Source organism: Lissotriton helveticus, chromosome 6 (assembly GCF_964261635.1).
Source record: "Lissotriton helveticus chromosome 6, aLisHel1.1, whole genome shotgun sequence".
NCBI classification, from domain to species: domain Eukaryota; kingdom Metazoa; phylum Chordata; class Amphibia; order Caudata; family Salamandridae; genus Lissotriton; species Lissotriton helveticus.
The window spans coordinates 701341919-701359198 of NC_136067.1; the positions used below are offsets into that span (position 1 = coordinate 701341919).

The 17280-nt window shown below is 46.1% G+C and overlaps 6 non-coding genes across 6 annotated transcripts; all 6 read right to left on the reverse strand.

The window, feature by feature from the left end:
• Positions 1-596: 596 nt before the first annotated feature.
• LOC144765424 (small nucleolar RNA SNORD50) lies at positions 597-664 on the reverse strand. Its single transcript, XR_013597413.1, has one exon. It is a non-coding gene; the product is annotated as a small nucleolar RNA SNORD50 (small nucleolar RNA).
• Positions 665-1285: 621 nt separating this feature from the next.
• LOC144765408 (small nucleolar RNA SNORD103/SNORD85) lies at positions 1286-1371 on the reverse strand. Its single transcript, XR_013597398.1, has one exon. It is a non-coding gene; the product is annotated as a small nucleolar RNA SNORD103/SNORD85 (small nucleolar RNA).
• Positions 1372-5445: 4074 nt separating this feature from the next.
• Positions 5446-5513, reverse strand: LOC144765425 (small nucleolar RNA SNORD50). Its single transcript, XR_013597414.1, has one exon. It is a non-coding gene; the product is annotated as a small nucleolar RNA SNORD50 (small nucleolar RNA).
• A 621-nt stretch (positions 5514-6134) lies between these two features.
• On the reverse strand, positions 6135-6220 carry LOC144765409 (small nucleolar RNA SNORD103/SNORD85). Its single transcript, XR_013597399.1, has one exon. It is a non-coding gene; the product is annotated as a small nucleolar RNA SNORD103/SNORD85 (small nucleolar RNA).
• Positions 6221-16298: 10078 nt separating this feature from the next.
• Positions 16299-16366, reverse strand: LOC144765426 (small nucleolar RNA SNORD50). The gene has a single exon (XR_013597415.1). It is a non-coding gene; the product is annotated as a small nucleolar RNA SNORD50 (small nucleolar RNA).
• A 621-nt stretch (positions 16367-16987) lies between these two features.
• On the reverse strand, positions 16988-17073 carry LOC144765410 (small nucleolar RNA SNORD103/SNORD85). Its single transcript, XR_013597400.1, has one exon. It is a non-coding gene; the product is annotated as a small nucleolar RNA SNORD103/SNORD85 (small nucleolar RNA).
• Between the last annotated feature and the right edge of the window lie 207 nt (positions 17074-17280).

Sequence of the window (17280 nt, forward strand, 5' to 3'; positions counted from 1 at the left end):
AAATATTTGCGTATACCATGCCGACCCACATTTGTGACTACTATTTTCCGAAGCTAATGTACAGATTTCAAAATCTCAGCCAGTACAAGCTTTCCAGGACGATAGTTTGATTCATGCCAATAGTGTCGAGGAATACAACAGCATATTAACAGGAATTCATGGGGTGCTAAAAGATAGGGAGGTTGACTGTGACAAAAGAGAACTGCAAGTTTTTGACATTCTGTGGAGAATTCAATTTGGAGGTTTGGTGAAAGCAGTAAATGAGGGACCTTGTACGATTTACAAAGATCAACTGAGATTGTTCATAGGAATGAGTGAATATTATTTGGGACAAGTGCTCGAGTTAAATCCCACAATATATTTACTTGGCATATGAAACCACGGGGGCCATTTGATAACAGTTAAGCCTCTACATGTGATGAGTACAAAGAAAAACTTGCAGCAATTTTCGCTGCATGAAGTGTATCATCCTTTAAAAGCACAATTTAGATCTAAATATTGCCCCATTTTTACAAGAACCACCATATCCGATCTATAAATATGCTCAACCTTAGTTGCAATCAGCAAGTAATAATCATATGTGGAATGGCAATCTGATTTCAGGAGTCAGATCCGTACGAGTTCTCCTCATAAAGTCAGGTTCGGGATTGTCTCATCATTAATCAGACTGATTTTAAACTTTACACCACATGTGGAGGAGCGAAGCATACTTTCAGAATGCAGCATCTGTATGACCATCTTCGGTCAGACAATGCATCTGTGCTTCTTAGAAGCACTACAGACAAATTGGTCTTTCAAATAGATAGCATGGCCCACAAAACACTGACCTCACAAGTGCACCCAATATCAAGAGTTAAGCTATAGCATGCACATAGGTCCCACAGCATACAAAGATCCAAGTCTTAGTAAGACAACGCAAGAAAGACATCAAGTTGCACAATAAAAGACATTTAAGCTACAAAGTCTAACTGACGCCTGCTTGAAAATGGTTCCTCACCTTTTTGGAGGGTAGCCGAGATAACAGCAGCATTCTTCGGGCCATCATTCCTAAAAGCGAAGGCACAGTATGTTAAGCACTATTTAGTAAGATAAGCTGAAAGAAACAGTACATCATTCTTCACCCTCTCGAGTCTCTACCACACTGGAGCTGAAAAGTATAGCAAATGTTAACAGCCTGCAAGAGGAGAAGAGCTCCACGGTCCTTCCTTTTGCCCCACTCACGAGGCTCTCTTGCAAAAACACTAAGTCACTTTTAGCTGCCTGCAATATGATGTATGGGCGTCTGTCCAGCTCAGATTTATGAGTACATGATAGGTTTCTCATTACTGAACACTCGTTCTCAGTGAGGGCAAGTGTATCATCATCGCCAGAGTAGCCCGTAGAGGCAGCAGTCAGTGGTGATAAGGAACGAGGACCACAACATATGACCAAAAAGCAGGAATGAGCATTGGTTAAGACATTGGCACTACAATCTATCAAGCCACACATGAACAACTGAAAGCTACTCTCAACCTGCAATTCGAAGTAAGATGAATTATGGGGAGCACTGACAAGCAGGTCAGTCACACTAGTGAGTTGGACGAGGGCACAAAGGATGGGGCAAAGGAATAGCAGAGTATTGAATGAAGGAGAGCTGAATGCTTAACAGATAAAAGAGCAGCACTTACAGGAGGTACCGTTGAAAAATGTAGCCTACAAGCTAAACATAAAAACTCAAGCTCAATTACTTTGCACATGCTGTGAACTAACTACACCCTAATAGCCTAATCGGTGAAGGATGGAAAAGAGTATCTGGTAGTTTGCCACGCCAAAAACCAGACAGGTCATGAAGCTCACCAGTCAATAAGCAAGTACAGAGGTTCACAAAGTCAAGAGAAGCCCCATGCCCGTGCGGACAGCCAAATCAACACTCGCTTTCAAAATTGTGTTCTCGGTTTTAACTTCACTGCGACACAAATCAGTCACATAAGGCAATGTCTGGGTGTGCCATTTCCCCCTTTGGTCTTCTCCCTCTTCTGAAGGCTTGGGGTCTGGTTGCACCACGAGGCAGACTACAGACAGGTCATGGAGTACAGGGCTTACATGGGAGCACCATGGTGGGTCTTGTAGCCTCCATGTTTCAGGAAGGTCTGGTGCAGGAGTGGAAGTAAGGGTACAATCCTTACATTCTTCACACTATCATTCCTGCCAAGTCTTGGATCTGGTCCCATGGTACGGACTTTGGTGCAGCATAATCTAATGGACACGTGGCACAATATCGCCTCTTGCGCTGAAAGGCTGCACTCTAGAGTGGGTTAACTGCAAAGGAGGAAAACTCAAATTGACAAATTCATCCGAGTGGCTAGAGAAGTGTAAGTATGCAGTTTAGTGATTATATTTCCCTTGGATGCAAACACAGCAATTATTTTGGTGAACAAAAGCAAAATTATTGTATTCTTCTGTGGCAGTTTTATGGCTTTATAGAATTTACATAACTATGAGCGAACAACTTTACACACCCACCACAAGACTCAGATTTATTTTCTGAATGGTTAATTTGCTTGTAGGTGTAGATCACCAGATATTTTTAGCAATGAATAGCAGCGGTTTTGAGTCCTGTCGTGTAAAGTTAGGGGAAGTGACCAACCAAAAGAACCAGTTTCAGAGAAAAATTAAGTACATCTAGTGCAGTGGGCAGCAGACATTTAGAGCAGGACAGATGCTACCGGGCAGAGCACAAAAGGGAGGAGGGCTGTGGCTATCTAACATACTGCTCAAGTGAGGCTAGCCAAAGCACTAACATGCTGGTCAATCAAGGTCAGGCTGACCCATCATAGCATGCAAAGGCTGTGCCTGACCTAGAGCACATAGAATGCGGATACGTCCCCACGCATGGTGAGAAGATGCAGTGGTCCTTTTCGGTTTAGCAGATAAATCGCAGACACAAAACATTCACTGGTCACAAAAGGAAAGCGATATTGGCACAAAGAGAAAGCATGCAAGTATTCTTTACTGACCTAAATGCTATCGGGATATAAGAAATGAACAGCACTGTGCACAGTTTTGTAGAAATTGCAAACTGGTGTCAGTTATTTTGACAAAGTGCAAGATAAAGCTCAGGATATACTGTAGGCCTAACCATGGCAAGGTCGCAGAGTGTGCAACCGCCTACTGCAGTTTTCCAAAATCCAGGCAAGACAAACATTAAGTGAAAACAATGGTACAGAGTTTTCAATCATCATTAGGTAGAAATTGAAAGAAAGTCACTTGAAGCACTGTTTTATTTCATTGGGTGCTGAGGGTCAAACAAATGTGATCACTCACCAGAAACTGAGCCGATCCCAGCTGAATTTGGCAGATGACAGGAGTACACTGAAGCTGTGAATCGAAAGAAATGGCACTTTAAGGAGGATCACGTTTCGAAGTAGAAGCACATACCTTTTAGTAGAAACAAGGAAATCAGAAAACTAATGACAAATATATGGCTGCACTAAGGATTCCGGGCTGCTACACAGTGAATTTGGAAACTGCACAGAACAAGATCTCAGAGACCAAATTGAGACCAATACTTATTTTAATAATCTTCATAAAAGATTACTCTGTAGCCACAATCCAGCCCCTGAGAGAATATATATGAACAGCAAAGGGGTTTGAGAAGTTAATGTTACCTGCTCTGGCCATTGCAACAAAGAGCACAGTTGATTCACCCTACTGTCAATGCTGTGAGTTAAGAGAGAAAAGTCATATACAAAAGGAAGGGAGAGGGAGATATCTATTTAAGATGTGGTTCAAGGACACGAGGGAGGCAATTCCGCTGGTCCAGCAGTGGGAAAGGAGTGCAAAATATCGGGACACTTTTAAAAGTGTGTCTAACCTCATGGCTGCTATTGATATTCCTCTCCTGTGCTGGACAATAATAGGAATGGGTGTGGTCATGACGAGCTCAACTCGTCAGGAGCACACGAGCACCGTGCATCATGACGAGCTGAGCTCGTCATGAGCACGGAAGGGGTTAAGGCACATAACTCAGTGAGAGTAAGTCACATTAAGGAGAAAAAAAATGGAGTGAAGGAATGTCAAAATTGGCGTTAACAATAGATAAAGAGTTATGACTGATTTGGGGTTACCTGTAACTATTTTATCTGAATACAGCTTTACAGAAGTTCAGGCAAATGTACTCCTGAAGTCTTCATATATCAAAAGTGAAGCATTTGGTGAGCATGTATCATTACTTACGGCTACTATGAAGACCGCTTAGGAGATTAAGGACAGGGGTACTTACACAAAAGATTAAGTAGCGAGTGACAGTAGCGACCTAATTGGATGGGTTAATCAGGGTAGATTAGGGACCGCACCAGGTACAGATACCCCATCGATTCTGATGGGGCGGATGGATATGTCAGATTTTGAACTGTTTTGGAGAGGTTTTCTTTGTCAAAGTAGGTTGTAGGAAACGGTTTGAGCACACAATTTTGCAGAAAGGCCCCATCCTGTCAAACATAAGAAGATGAATGTGAAACTCAATCTTTGGGGGGGGGGGGGGGGGGGGGGGGGGGGAGTTGAGACAGCTTTTAGGCGACTTGTGTGTGCAAGAGATTATTAAGCCTGTTGATGTAGCACAGTTTATTTCCGCTGTCCTAGAGTGGGCAAAAGGAGGGGTGGCTAAATAAGATTGTGTGCAGGTTGGCACTCACTCACCAAGAATATTGTTACTGAACATCATTCGATTTCCAAAATACAGGAAATGGTAGGCATCCTGAGTGATGCCGGTTATTTTACAACAACACAACTTAATGCAGCACATCATCAAGGGATACTTGAAGCCAATTCTCAAATCTTAACTACCTCTGTTACACCATTTGGTGTTTATAAATATTTGCGTATACCATGCCGACCCACATTTGTGACTACTATTTTCCGAAGCTAATGTACAGATTTCAAAATCTCAGCCAGTACAAGCTTTCCAGGACGATAGTTTGATTCATGCCAATAGTGTCGAGGAATACAACAGCATATTAACAGGAATTCATGGGGTGCTAAAAGATAGGGAGGTTGACTGTGACAAAAGAGAACTGCAAGTTTTTGACATTCTGTGGAGAATTCAATTTGGAGGTTTGGTGAAAGCAGTAAATGAAGGACCTTGTACGATTTACAAAGATCAACTGAGATTGTTCATAGGAATGAGTGAATATTATTTGGGACAAGTGCTCGAGTTAAATCCCACAATATATTTACTTGGCATATGAAACCACGGGGGCCATTTGATAACAGTTAAGCCTCTACATGTGATGAGTACAAAGAAAAACTTGCAGCAATTTTCGCTGCATGAAGTGTATCATCCTTTAAAAGCACAATTTAGATCTAAATATTGCCCCATTTTTACAAGAACCACCATATCCGATCTATAAATATGCTCAACCTTAGTTGCAATCAGCAAGTAATAATCATATGTGGAATGGCAATCTGATTTCAGGAGTCAGATCCGTACGAGTTCTCCTCATAAAGTCAGGTTCGGGATTGTCTCATCATTAATCAGACTGATTTTAAACTTTACACCACATGTGGAGGAGCGAAGCATACTTTCAGAATGCAGCATCTGTATGACCATCTTCGGTCAGACAATGCATCTGTGCTTCTTAGAAGCACTACAGACAAATTGGTCTTTCAAATAGATAGCATGGCCCACAAAACACTGACCTCACAAGTGCACCCAATATCAAGAGTTAAGCTATAGCATGCACATAGGTCCCACAGCATACAAAGATCCAAGTCTTAGTAAGACAACGCAAGAAAGTCATCAAGTTGCACAATAAAAGACATTTAAGCTACAAAGTCTAACTGACGCCTGCTTGAAAATGGTTCCTCACCTTTTTGGAGGGTAGCCGAGATAACAGCAGCATACTTCGGGCCATCATTCCTAAAAGCGAAGGCACAGTATGTTAAGCACTATTTAGTAAGATAAGCTGAAAGAAACAGTACATCATTCTTCACCCTCTCGAGTCTCTACCACACTGGAGCTGAAAAGTATAGCAAATGTTAACAGCCTGCAAGAGGAGAAGAGCTCCACGGTCCTTCCTTTTGCCCCACTCACGAGGCTCTCTTGCAAAAACACCAAGTCACTTTTAGCTGCCTGCAATATGATGTATGGGCGTCTGTCCAGCTCAGATTTATGAGTACATGATAGGTTTCTCATTACTGAACACTCGTTCTCAGTGAGGGCAAGTGTATCATCATCGCCAGAGTAGCCCGTAGAGGCAGCAGTCAGTGGTGATAAGGAACGAGGACCACAACATATGACCAAAAAGCAGGAATGAGCATTGGTTAAGACATTGGCACTACAATCTATCAAGCCACACATGAACAACTGAAAGCTACTCTCAACCTGCAATTCGAAGTAAGATGAATTATGGGGAGCACTGACAAGCAGGTCAGTCACACTAGTGAGTTGGACGAGGGCACAAAGGATGGGGCAAAGGAATAGCAGAGTATTGAATGAAGGAGAGCTGAATGCTTAACAGATAAAAGAGCAGCACTTACAGGAGGTACCGCTGAAAAATGTAGCCTACAAGCTAAACATAAAAACTCAAGCTCAATTACTTTGCACATGCTGTGAACTAACTACACCCTAATAGCCTAATCGGTGAAGGATGGAAAAGAGTATCTGGTAGTTTGCCACGCCAAAAACCAGACAGGTCATGAAGCTCACCAGTCAATAAGCAAGTACAGAGGTTCACAAAGTCAAGAGAAGCCCCATGCCCGTGCGGACAGCCAAATCAACACTCGCTTTCAAAATTGTGTTCTCGGTTTTAACTTCACTGCGACACAAATCAGTCACATAAGGCAATGTCTGGGTGTGCCATTTCCCCCTTTGGTCTTCTCCCTCTTCTGAAGGCTTGGGGTCTGGTTGCACCACGAGGCAGACTACAGACAGGTCATGGAGTACAGGGCTTACATGGGAGCACCATGGTGGGTCTTGTAGCCTCCATGTTTCAGGAAGGTCTGGTGCAGGAGTGGAAGTAAGGGTACAATCCTTACATTCTTCACACTATCATTCCTGCCAAGTCTTGGATCTGGTCCCATGGTACGGACTTTGGTGCAGCATAATCTAATGGACACGTGGCACAATATCGCCTCTTGCGCTGAAAGGCTGCACTCTAGAGTGGGTTAACTGCAAAGGAGGAAAACTCAAATTGACAAATTCATCCGAGTGGCTAGAGAAGTGCAAGTATGCAGTTTAGTGATTATATTTCCCTTGGATGCAAACACAGCAATTATTTTGGTGAACAAAAGCAAAATTATTGTATTCTTCTGTGGCAGTTTTATGGCTTTATAGAATTTACATAACTATGAGCGAACAACTTTACACACCCACCACAAGACTCAGATTTATTTTCTGAATGGTTAATTTGCTTGTAGGTGTAGATCACCAGATATTTTTAGCAATGAATAGCAGCGGTTTTGAGTCCTGTCGTGTAAAGTTAGGGGAAGTGACCAACCAAAAGAACCAGTTTCAGAGAAAAATTAAGTACATCTAGTGCAGTGGGCAGCAGACATTTAGAGCAGGACAGATGCTACCGGGCAGAGCACAAAAGGGAGGAGGGCTGTGGCTATCTAACATACTGCTCAAGTGAGGCTAGCCAAAGCACTAACATGCTGGTCAATCAAGGTCAGGCTGACCCATCATAGCATGCAAAGGCTGTGCCTGACCTAGAGCACATAGAATGCGGATACGTCCCCACGCATGGTGAGAAGATGCAGTGGTCCTTTTCGGTTTAGCAGATAAATCGCAGACACAAAACATTCACTGGTCACAAAAGGAAAGCGATATTGGCACAAAGAGAAAGCATGCAAGTATTCTTTACTGACCTAAATGCTATCGGGATATAAGAAATGAACAGCACTGTGCACAGTTTTGTAGAAATTGCAAACTGGTGTCAGTTATTTTGACAAAGTGCAAGATAAAGCTCAGGATATACTGTAGGCCTAACCATGGCAAGGTCGCAGAGTGTGCAACCGCCTACTGCAGTTTTCCAAAATCCAGGCAAGACAAACATTAAGTGAAAACAATGGTACAGAGTTTTCAATCATCATTAGGTAGAAATTGAAAGAAAGTCACTTGAAGCACTGTTTTATTTCATTGGGTGCTGAGGGTCAAACAAATGTGATCACTCACCAGAAACTGAGCCGATCCCAGCTGAATTTGGCAGATGACAGGAGTACACTGAAGCTGTGAATCGAAAGAAATGGCACTTTAAGGAGGATCACGTTTCGAAGTAGAAGCACATACCTTTTAGTAGAAACAAGGAAATCAGAAAACTAATGACAAATATATGGCTGCACTAAGGATTCCGGGCTGCTACACAGTGAATTTGGAAACTGCACAGAACAAGATCTCAGAGACCAAATTGAGACCAATACTTATTTTAATAATCTTCATAAAAGATTACTCTGTAGCCACAATCCAGCCCCTGAGAGAATATATATGAACAGCAAAGGGGTTTGAGAAGTTAATGTTACCTGCTCTGGCCATTGCAACAAAGAGCACAGTTGATTCACCCTACTGTCAATGCTGTGAGTTAAGAGAGAAAAGTCATATACAAAAGGAAGGGAGAGGGAGATATCTATTTAAGATGTGGTTCAAGGACACGAGGGAGGCAATTCCGCTGGTCCAGCAGTGGGAAAGGAGTGCAAAATATCGGGACACTTTTAAAAGTGTGTCTAACCTCATGGCTGCTATTGATATTCCTCTCCTGTGCTGGACAATAATAGGAATGGGTGTGGTCATGACGAGCTCAACTCGTCAGGAGCACACGAGCACCGTGCATCATGACGAGCTGAGCTCGTCATGAGCACGGAAGGGGTTAAGGCACATAACGAATAGTTTTCTTACCTGTCGGTGTAGTTTTGCAGCTTGAAGATCTTTCTGGATTCACTATGCTGTGCATTATTCCGCGGTCTTGTGGTTGGGTCCGGATTCGTAGTCTTTTCTTTGTTTTTTTTTTTTTTTTTCTTTGCCCAGGTGGGCGTCGGCGTCACACCCCCTTTGGGTGTATTTCCGGTGACGTCGGCATGCTTCCTGCGGAAGCTCCCACTCTTGGGCGCCATCTTCGGGTTCTTTTTTTCCGTGTTTCTTTCGTTTCCGAAGTAATGGCAATGTTCATCTTAGTTTGTATTTACCGCTTTGTACTTTCAAAGTCTATTCTTTAGTTAACCACCTCTTCTCTCTCCAGCCTCATCTTTCTGGCGGAGGTGGGTGGGTTCGCTAGTGAATCCAGAAAGATCTTCAAGCTGCAAAACTACACCGACAGGTAAGAAAACTATTCGTTTTGCAGCGTGAATCTTTCTGGATTCACTATGCTGTGCATAGATTTTGTAGCGGTTTCTCATCTCTGTGGCGGCTGGGTGGAAGATGAGCGTTGGGTGTTGAATATGTGCCGTAGCACCTTCTGTCCCACTTGAGCTTCCTTGTTCATTTGTATGTCCACACAGTAGTGCTTCGTGAACGTGTGCACCGAAGCCCATGTTGCCGCCAGGCATATGTCCTCTATGGGTGTGTTAGCCAGGAAGGCTATTGTAGCGCCCTTCTTCCTGGTGGAGTGGGCACGCGTCCCCTCAGCCAGTTCCTGTCCTGCCCGTTTGTGGCAGAGTTGGATTGTTTGTGCGATCCATCGTGCAATGGTCCTTTTGGTTACTGCTTTGCCCATGAAGCTGTTTGCGAAGGACACAAAAAACTGTTTCGTTTTCCTGTGCCCCTTTGTCCTTCCAATGTAGTGCATGACTGCCCTTCTGGCGTCCAGGGTGTGCAGAGCTCTCTCTGCGCTGGTTGTGGGTTTTTGGAAAAAACTCGGTATCTGTATCGACTGGTTCATGTGAAAATTGGATACCACCTTCGGCATGAAGTGTGGGTCAGTCCTCATCACAACTCTATCGTTGTGTATTTGTATGTATGGTTCTTGTAGCGTCAGCGCTTGAAGCTCGCTTACTCTGCGTAAGGACGTTATCGCAACCAGGAAGGCTGTTTTCATAGTTAGCATCTTTAGGGAGGCCTTGTGAAGTGGTTCAAAGGGCTCTTTCATGAGTTCCGTTAGGACTGTGTTCAAGTTCCATGCAGGTGGCGGCACCCGCTTGGGTGGTGCGATCCTTTTCGCTCCTTCTAGGAATCTCTTCACCACCTGTGATGTGAAGAAGCTCCTGCACGTTTCTCCCCTTGTGTAGGCTACTATCGCTGCCAAGTGAACTCTTAACGAGGATGAGCTAAGGTTCTTCTCCAGTAAGTGCGTCAGGTACCTTAGCACTGTGGAGTCCCTCTTCATCTTATTGTGGAGTCTTTCCTGTCTGCACCATATTGTGAATCTTTTCCATTTCGCAACGTAGCACTTTCGAGTGCTGGGCCTTCGTGCCTCCCGAAGTACCCTCAGGGTGCTTTCTGGTAGTCTCAAATGTGCGAACTCTATGTCCTCAGGAGCCACGCTACTAGGCTCATGCTCTCTGGCTCTGGATGCAGTACCTCTCCTTTCTGCATGGACAGTAGATCTTTCCTCCTGCTGAATCTGTGGGGTGCACACTGTGTCATCTCCATGATCTGCGAGTACCAGGTCTGCCTCGCCCACTGCGGTGCGACCAGTATCAGTGTCATGTTGCTCGCTCTGCATTTGCTCAGTACTCTGTGCATCAGTGGTATCGGGGGAAAGGCGTAGGCAAATGTCCTTGACCAATCTATCCATAGGGCATTCCCCAGTGTCCCCTCCTCGGGCTGCCTGGATGCGAAGTTTTGGCATTTTGCATTCTGGCGTGTGGCAAACAGGTCCACCGATGGTGTCCCCCACCTGTCGAACAGGTATCTTGTCTCCTGAGCATTGAGCTCCCACTCGTGGGATGCCGATGTCTGCCTGCTGAGCCAATCGGCTTGTATGTTGTCCTTCCCTGGTAGGTGTATGGCTAGCAGGTCTATCTTGAGAGGGATGGCCCATCTCCATATCTCCTGCGCCAGCGTTGAAAGCGGTGCGGACTGTGTGCCCCCCTGCTTGTTGATGTAGAACATCGCAGTGGTGTTGTCTGTTTGTATCAATACCTTGTGCTTGTACAGTCTTGTTTGAAAGGCCTTCAGTGCAAGGAAGATTGTCTTCAATTCTAAGTAATTGATGTGCTTTGTGGCATCCGTCGGTGTCCACAGTCCCCTCACCTTGAGCTCCTCCATGTGAGCGCCCCATCCCTTCAGGGATGCGTCTGTGGTGATGGTCACTGTTGGCGTTGGGGGCGTTAGAGGCTTTCCCCTTGCTATGTTCTCCATGGTCCACCATGTCATCTCCTTCTGCACTGCGTGCGTTACAACCACTAGATCCTCCCAACTGCCTGTAGCTTGTGACCATTGCTCCTGTAGCCATTCTTGAATGGGTCTCATGTGGAGTCGTACATTCGGTACCAGGTGGATGCATGATGCCATCATCCCCATGATCTTGCTCGCCGTCCTCACTGTCCGAGCTTGTCCCTTCCGGTAGAGGCGAGTTTCCTTCACCAGCGCCCTCGCCCTCTTCTCGCTGGGGAACACCTTGCCCTGTAAGGTGTTGATCTGTGCTCCCAGGAAGATCTTCACTTGTTCCGGCTCCATTGATGATTTCTTCCAATGGATGGAGAACCCCAGGTTTATGAGCGTGCTGGTCACTGTATGTGCGTGCAGCTTGCATTTCTGGTATGAGTTTGCTTTCACCAGCCAGTCGTCCAGGTAAGGGTATACATGTATCCCCTGCCTTCTTAGGTGCGCCGCGACTGCTGCGAGGCACTTTGTGAAAACTCTTGGTGCCGATTTTAGACCGAAGGCCAGTGTCGTGAACTGGTAGTGGCTTTCTCCGACGGTGAACCTGAGCATGTGCTTGTGCTTCCTGTTCATTGGGATGTGCAGGTATGCGTCTTTGAGGTCTATAGTGACCATGAAGTCCCCGGTCTGCAACTGTGGGAGCACCTCTTGCAGGGAGGTCATTTTGAATTTTTGCGTTCTTATGAATCGGTTCACGAACCGTAAAACGAGAATGGGCCTCATTGTCTCGTCTACTTTTGGTACCAGGAAGTATGTTGAGTATACTCCTGTGTTTCTTTCTTTGAAGGGTACCCTTTCTATGGCCTGCTTCCGCAGGAGTTCTTTTGCTTCTTCCTGAAGGCACTGCAGCTGCTTGCTTGCTAGCGGCTTTCTTCTTGGTTTTCTGCTTGTTGGCCTCGCCTCCAACTCTATGCAGTATCCGAATTGGATAATGTTGAGGATCCATTTGTCTGATGTGATTCCTCTCCACTCCTGGAGGTGGAATCTTAATCTCCCTCCCACTGGTGTCCTGTGGTCGTGGGTGTCTAGTTTGTCTTGACCCATCTGTACGTGCTGCCCCCTGGGATCTTTTTTGTGGGTGGGCACACGGGTTTTTTCGAAGTCACTTGGAGGTGGGCTGCTGGCCCCCTCTTCTATTTTGTCCTCGTCCATTTCTCCCTCGAAAGGACTGGCCTCTTTGTTGGTACTGCCAGGGCTGTTTCTGATGGCCCTGCTGACCCTGCGAGTCTGCCTGGTGCGTTTGCTGGAAAGCCTGGTGTGAAGTACCTGGCTGGTTTCCACCTCTCCCGCCAGGCCTCCGTGACGGGGTGCCCCTCTTGTTCCCTCTGAACTGCAATGCTCCCATGGATCTTGCTGTTTCGTTATCCTTCTTAAGTTGGCTGAGTTGCTCATCAACTGTTTGTCCGAAAAGCGTACTGCCGTTGAACGGGGTGTTCAGGATGCTGTGTTGCACCTCCGGTTTGAAACCGGATATCCTGAGCCAGGCGTGTCTCCTTTCCGTGACGCCCATCATCATGAGCCTGCTGGCCGTGTCTGCCCCATCCAGAGCCGTCTTAAGGCAAGAATTTGCAGCATTCTTCCCCTCTTCAATTAGCTTTTCGGCTTTCTGCTTGGCATCCTGGGGCAAGTCCTTCACCAACTGTCCCAGTCCCTCCATGATTTGGTACATGTGTCTGTTCACCAGGGCGTTGGAATTAGCCATGCGCCAGTGGGTCGCGGCATTCCGTTCGATCCTTCTGCCCACCAGATCCATCCTTTTGCTCTCTTTATCCGGTGGCGGGCCCGAGGTAGTGGGTACGTTAGCCCTCCTCCTTGCTGTGGCCGTGATAATGGAGTCTGCGGAGACCGTGCCCTGAATGTAGGCCGGGTCCTTTGCGGCATGCTTGTACTTCTTCTCAGTTCTGGGAGTCACTGCCTTGCATGTTGCGGGCTCCCTGAAAGCTTCCTTCCCCTGAGCCAAGACGCTCTCGAGCATCGGGAGGAACTGGCTCCTCGTTTGTGTTGGGAGCAATGTTTCCAGAAGAAAGTCTGCTTTCTGCTTCTCTTCGTCGAGCTTGAGCTTGAAAGCTGCTGCGGCAGATTGTATCACCGCGTTGTAGGCCCCGATGTCGTCCGGCGGCGAGGGCCTCGAGGGGTAGGTGTCGACCACCTCCTCCGGGCTGTCGGTCTCGACATCGATGTAATCCACATCCTGAAGGTCATAGGGCGCCGACTCTGTGTCTGTCCTGCCCTCATCTTCCTCCCCATAGCTGTAGCTCTCGTGGGGATTCTCGTACTCCTCCTGGTCGTCGAACACCTCGACGTCCCGGTCTTGCTCGGTGACTTCGGCGACCTCCTCTTCTTCCTCCTCGACCGCCTCCAGCACTGGTGGCTTGGTCTTCTGAGGGATCGTGAAGGCCTTCATCCTTGCGTCGAAATCTTTTTTCCGCTGCATGAAGTTCTCCATTTCTGCCTCGAGGCGCCTTCTTTTCTTTTCCATCTCGGCCGCGTGTTCCGCGTCGGATGGTTCCGCCGGTCTCTTCGACGGATGGCTCGTCGCCGTGCCTCTCGGAGTCGAAGTTTTCGACGTCGAACCGGATATCGGGTCTCTGGTCGTCGTCGACAGTTTCGGGTCTTTCTCCCTCGTCGATCGATCCTTTTCGGGGACGATTTTCGACGTCTTCTGCTGATCAGCAGCTCTCGGCGCCGGGGACTCCTTCTCTGAGGATCCGCTGGGCCTGGGAGTAGTCGCGGACGCCGCCTTTTTTGGCGTCGGCGCTTTCGGGGTCTTGCCCTCGATTTTTCGAGACTCAGTCTCTCGGGTTCTTGGGGGCCGAAGAGTCTCCTACCTTGTCAGAAGTCTTCGTGTAATCGGTCTCTACGACCGTGTAGCAGTCGTCTTCGGCGGCAGCGTTGTCTTCTTCCTCGGAGGACATCCCCAGCTCGTAGAGCGACGGGGTCGGGGCCTTCCCCTGCAGGGTGGCGTGTGCTACCCTCTGCCTCTCTCTCACACGAAGGGTCTTCGGGGTGAAGGCGGAACAGGCGTTGCAGTCTCCGCTTTCGTGGTCCACCGGTAGGCAAAGGTTGCATACCGGGTGCTGGTCTTTCTGCGCGTACTTGTGGTGGCAGTTCCGGCAGAACTTGAACGGCGTGTTGTCCATCCTCGAGCGTCCAGGGCCTCTCTGGTCGCGTGTTCGTCGACGTTCGTCGAAGATCTGGATGGAAAACGCCTTATCTTTGCTTGTCTTTCGTCGGTGAAGTCCCCTGGAGTCTTCAGATGACTTCTCCTCGTCTTTTCTGTATTTTCTTTCTTCTTTCTCCAAAAATGTCTGGAGCCCAAACGGGAACGATCCAGACCCGACCGCGGAAAAAAAGAATCTGAAGATGGCGCCCAAGAGTGGGAGCTTCCGCAGGAAGCATGCCGACGTCACCGGAAATACACCCAAAGGGGGTGTGACGCCGACGCCCACCTGGGCAAAGAAAAAAAAAAAAAAAAAAACAAAGAAAAGACTACGAATCCGGACCCAACCACAAGACCGCGGAATAATGCACAGCATAGTGAATCCAGAAAGATTCACGCTGCAAAACTCAGTGAGAGTAAGTCACATTAAGGAGAAAAAAAATGATGTGAGTCAAGGAATGTCAAAATTGGCGTTAACAATAGATAAAGAGTTATGACTGATTTGGGGTTACCTGTAACTATTTTATCTGAATACAGCTTTACAGAAGTTCAGGCAAATGTACTCCTGAAGTCTTCATATATCAAAAGTGAAGCATTTGGTGAGCATGTATCATTACTTACGGCTACTATGAAGACCGCTTAGGAGATTAAGGACAGGGGTACTTACACAAAAGATTAAGTAGCGAGTGACAGTAGCGACCTAATTGGATGGGTTAATCAGGGTAGATTAGGGACCGCACCAGGTACAGATACCCCATCGATTCTGATGGGGCGGATGGATATGTCATATTTTGAACTGTTTTGGAGAGGTTTTCTTTGTCAAAGTAGGTTGTAGGAAACGGTTTGAGCACACAATTTTGCAGAAAGGCCCCATCCTGTCAAACATAAGAAGATGAATGTGAAACTCAATCTTTGGGGGGGGGATGGGGGGGGGGGGAGTTGAGACAGCTTTTTAGGCGACTTGTGTGTGCAAGAGATTATTAAGCCTGTTGATGTAGCAGTTTATTTCCGCTGTCCTAGAGTGGGCAAAAGGAGGGGTGGCTAAATAAGATTGTGTGCAGGTTGGCACTCACTCACCAAGAATATTGTTACTGAACATCATTCGATTTCCAAAATACAGGAAATGGTAGGCATCCTGAGTGATGCCGGTTATTTTACAACAACACAACTTAATGCAGCACATCATCAAGTGATACTTGAAGCCAATTCTCAAATCTTAACTACCTCTGTTACACCATTTGGTGTTTATAAATATTTGCGTATACCATGCCGACCCACATTTGTGACTACTATTTTCCGAAGCTAATGTACAGATTTCAAAATCTCAGCCAGTACAAGCTTTCCAGGACGATAGTTTGATTCATGCCAATAGTGTCGAGGAATACAACAGCATATTAACAGGAATTCATGGGGTGCTAAAAGATAGGGAGGTTGACTGTGACAAAAGAGAACTGCAAGTTTTTGACATTCTGTGGAGAATTCAATTTGGAGGTTTGGTGAAAGCAGTAAATGAGGGACCTTGTACGATTTACAAAGATCAACTGAGATTGTTCATAGGAATGAGTGAATATTATTTGGGACAAGTGCTCGAGTTAAATCCCACAATATATTTACTTGGCATATGAAACCACGGGGGCCATTTGATAACAGTTAAGCCTCTACATGTGATGAGTACAAAGAAAAACTTGCAGCAATTTTCGCTGCATGAAGTGTATCATCCTTTAAAAGCACAATTTAGATCTAAATATTGCCCCATTTTTACAAGAACCACCATATCCGATCTATAAATATGCTCAACCTTAGTTGCAATCAGCAAGTAATAATCATATGTGGAATGGCAATCTGATTTCAGGAGTCAGATCCGTACGAGTTCTCCTCATAAAGTCAGGTTCGGGATTGTCTCATCATTAATCAGACTGATTTTAAACTTTACACCACATGTGGAGGAGCGAAGCATACTTTCAGAATGCAGCATCTGTATGACCATCTTCGGTCAGACAATGCATCTGTGCTTCTTAGAAGCACTACAGACAAATTGGTCTTTCAAATAGATAGCATGGCCCACAAAACACTGACCTCACAAGTGCACCCAATATCAAGAGTTAAGCTATAGCATGCACATAGGTCCCACAGCATACAAAGATCCAAGTCTTAGTAAGACAACGCAAGAAAGACATCAAGTTGCACAATAAAAGACATTTAAGCTACAAAGTCTAACTGACGCCTGCTTGAAAATGGTTCCTCACCTTTTTGGAGGGTAGCCGAGATAACAGCAGCATTCTTCGGGCCATCATTCCTAAAAGCGAAGGCACAGTATGTTAAGCACTATTTAGTAAGATAAGCTGAAAGAAACAGTACATCATTCTTCACCCTCTCGAGTCTCTACCACACTGGAGCTGAAAAGTATAGCAAATGTTAACAGCCTGCAAGAGGAGAAGAGCTCCACGGTCCTTCCTTTTGCCCCACTCACGAGGCTCTCTTGCAAAAACACCAAGTCACTTTTAGCTGCCTGCAATATGATGTATGGGCGTCTGTCCAGCTCAGATTTATGAGTACATGATAGGTTTCTCATTACTGAACACTCGTTCTCAGTGAGGGCAAGTGTATCATCATCGCCAGAGTAGCCCGTAGAGGCAGCAGTCAGTGGTGATAAGGAACGAGGACCACAACATATGACCAAAAAGCAGGAATGAGCATTGGTTAAGACATTGGCACTACAATCTATCAAGCCACACATGAACAACTGAAAGCTACTCTCAACCTGCAATTCGAAGTAAGATGAATTATGGGGAGCACTGACAAGCAGGTCAGTCACACTAGTGAGTTG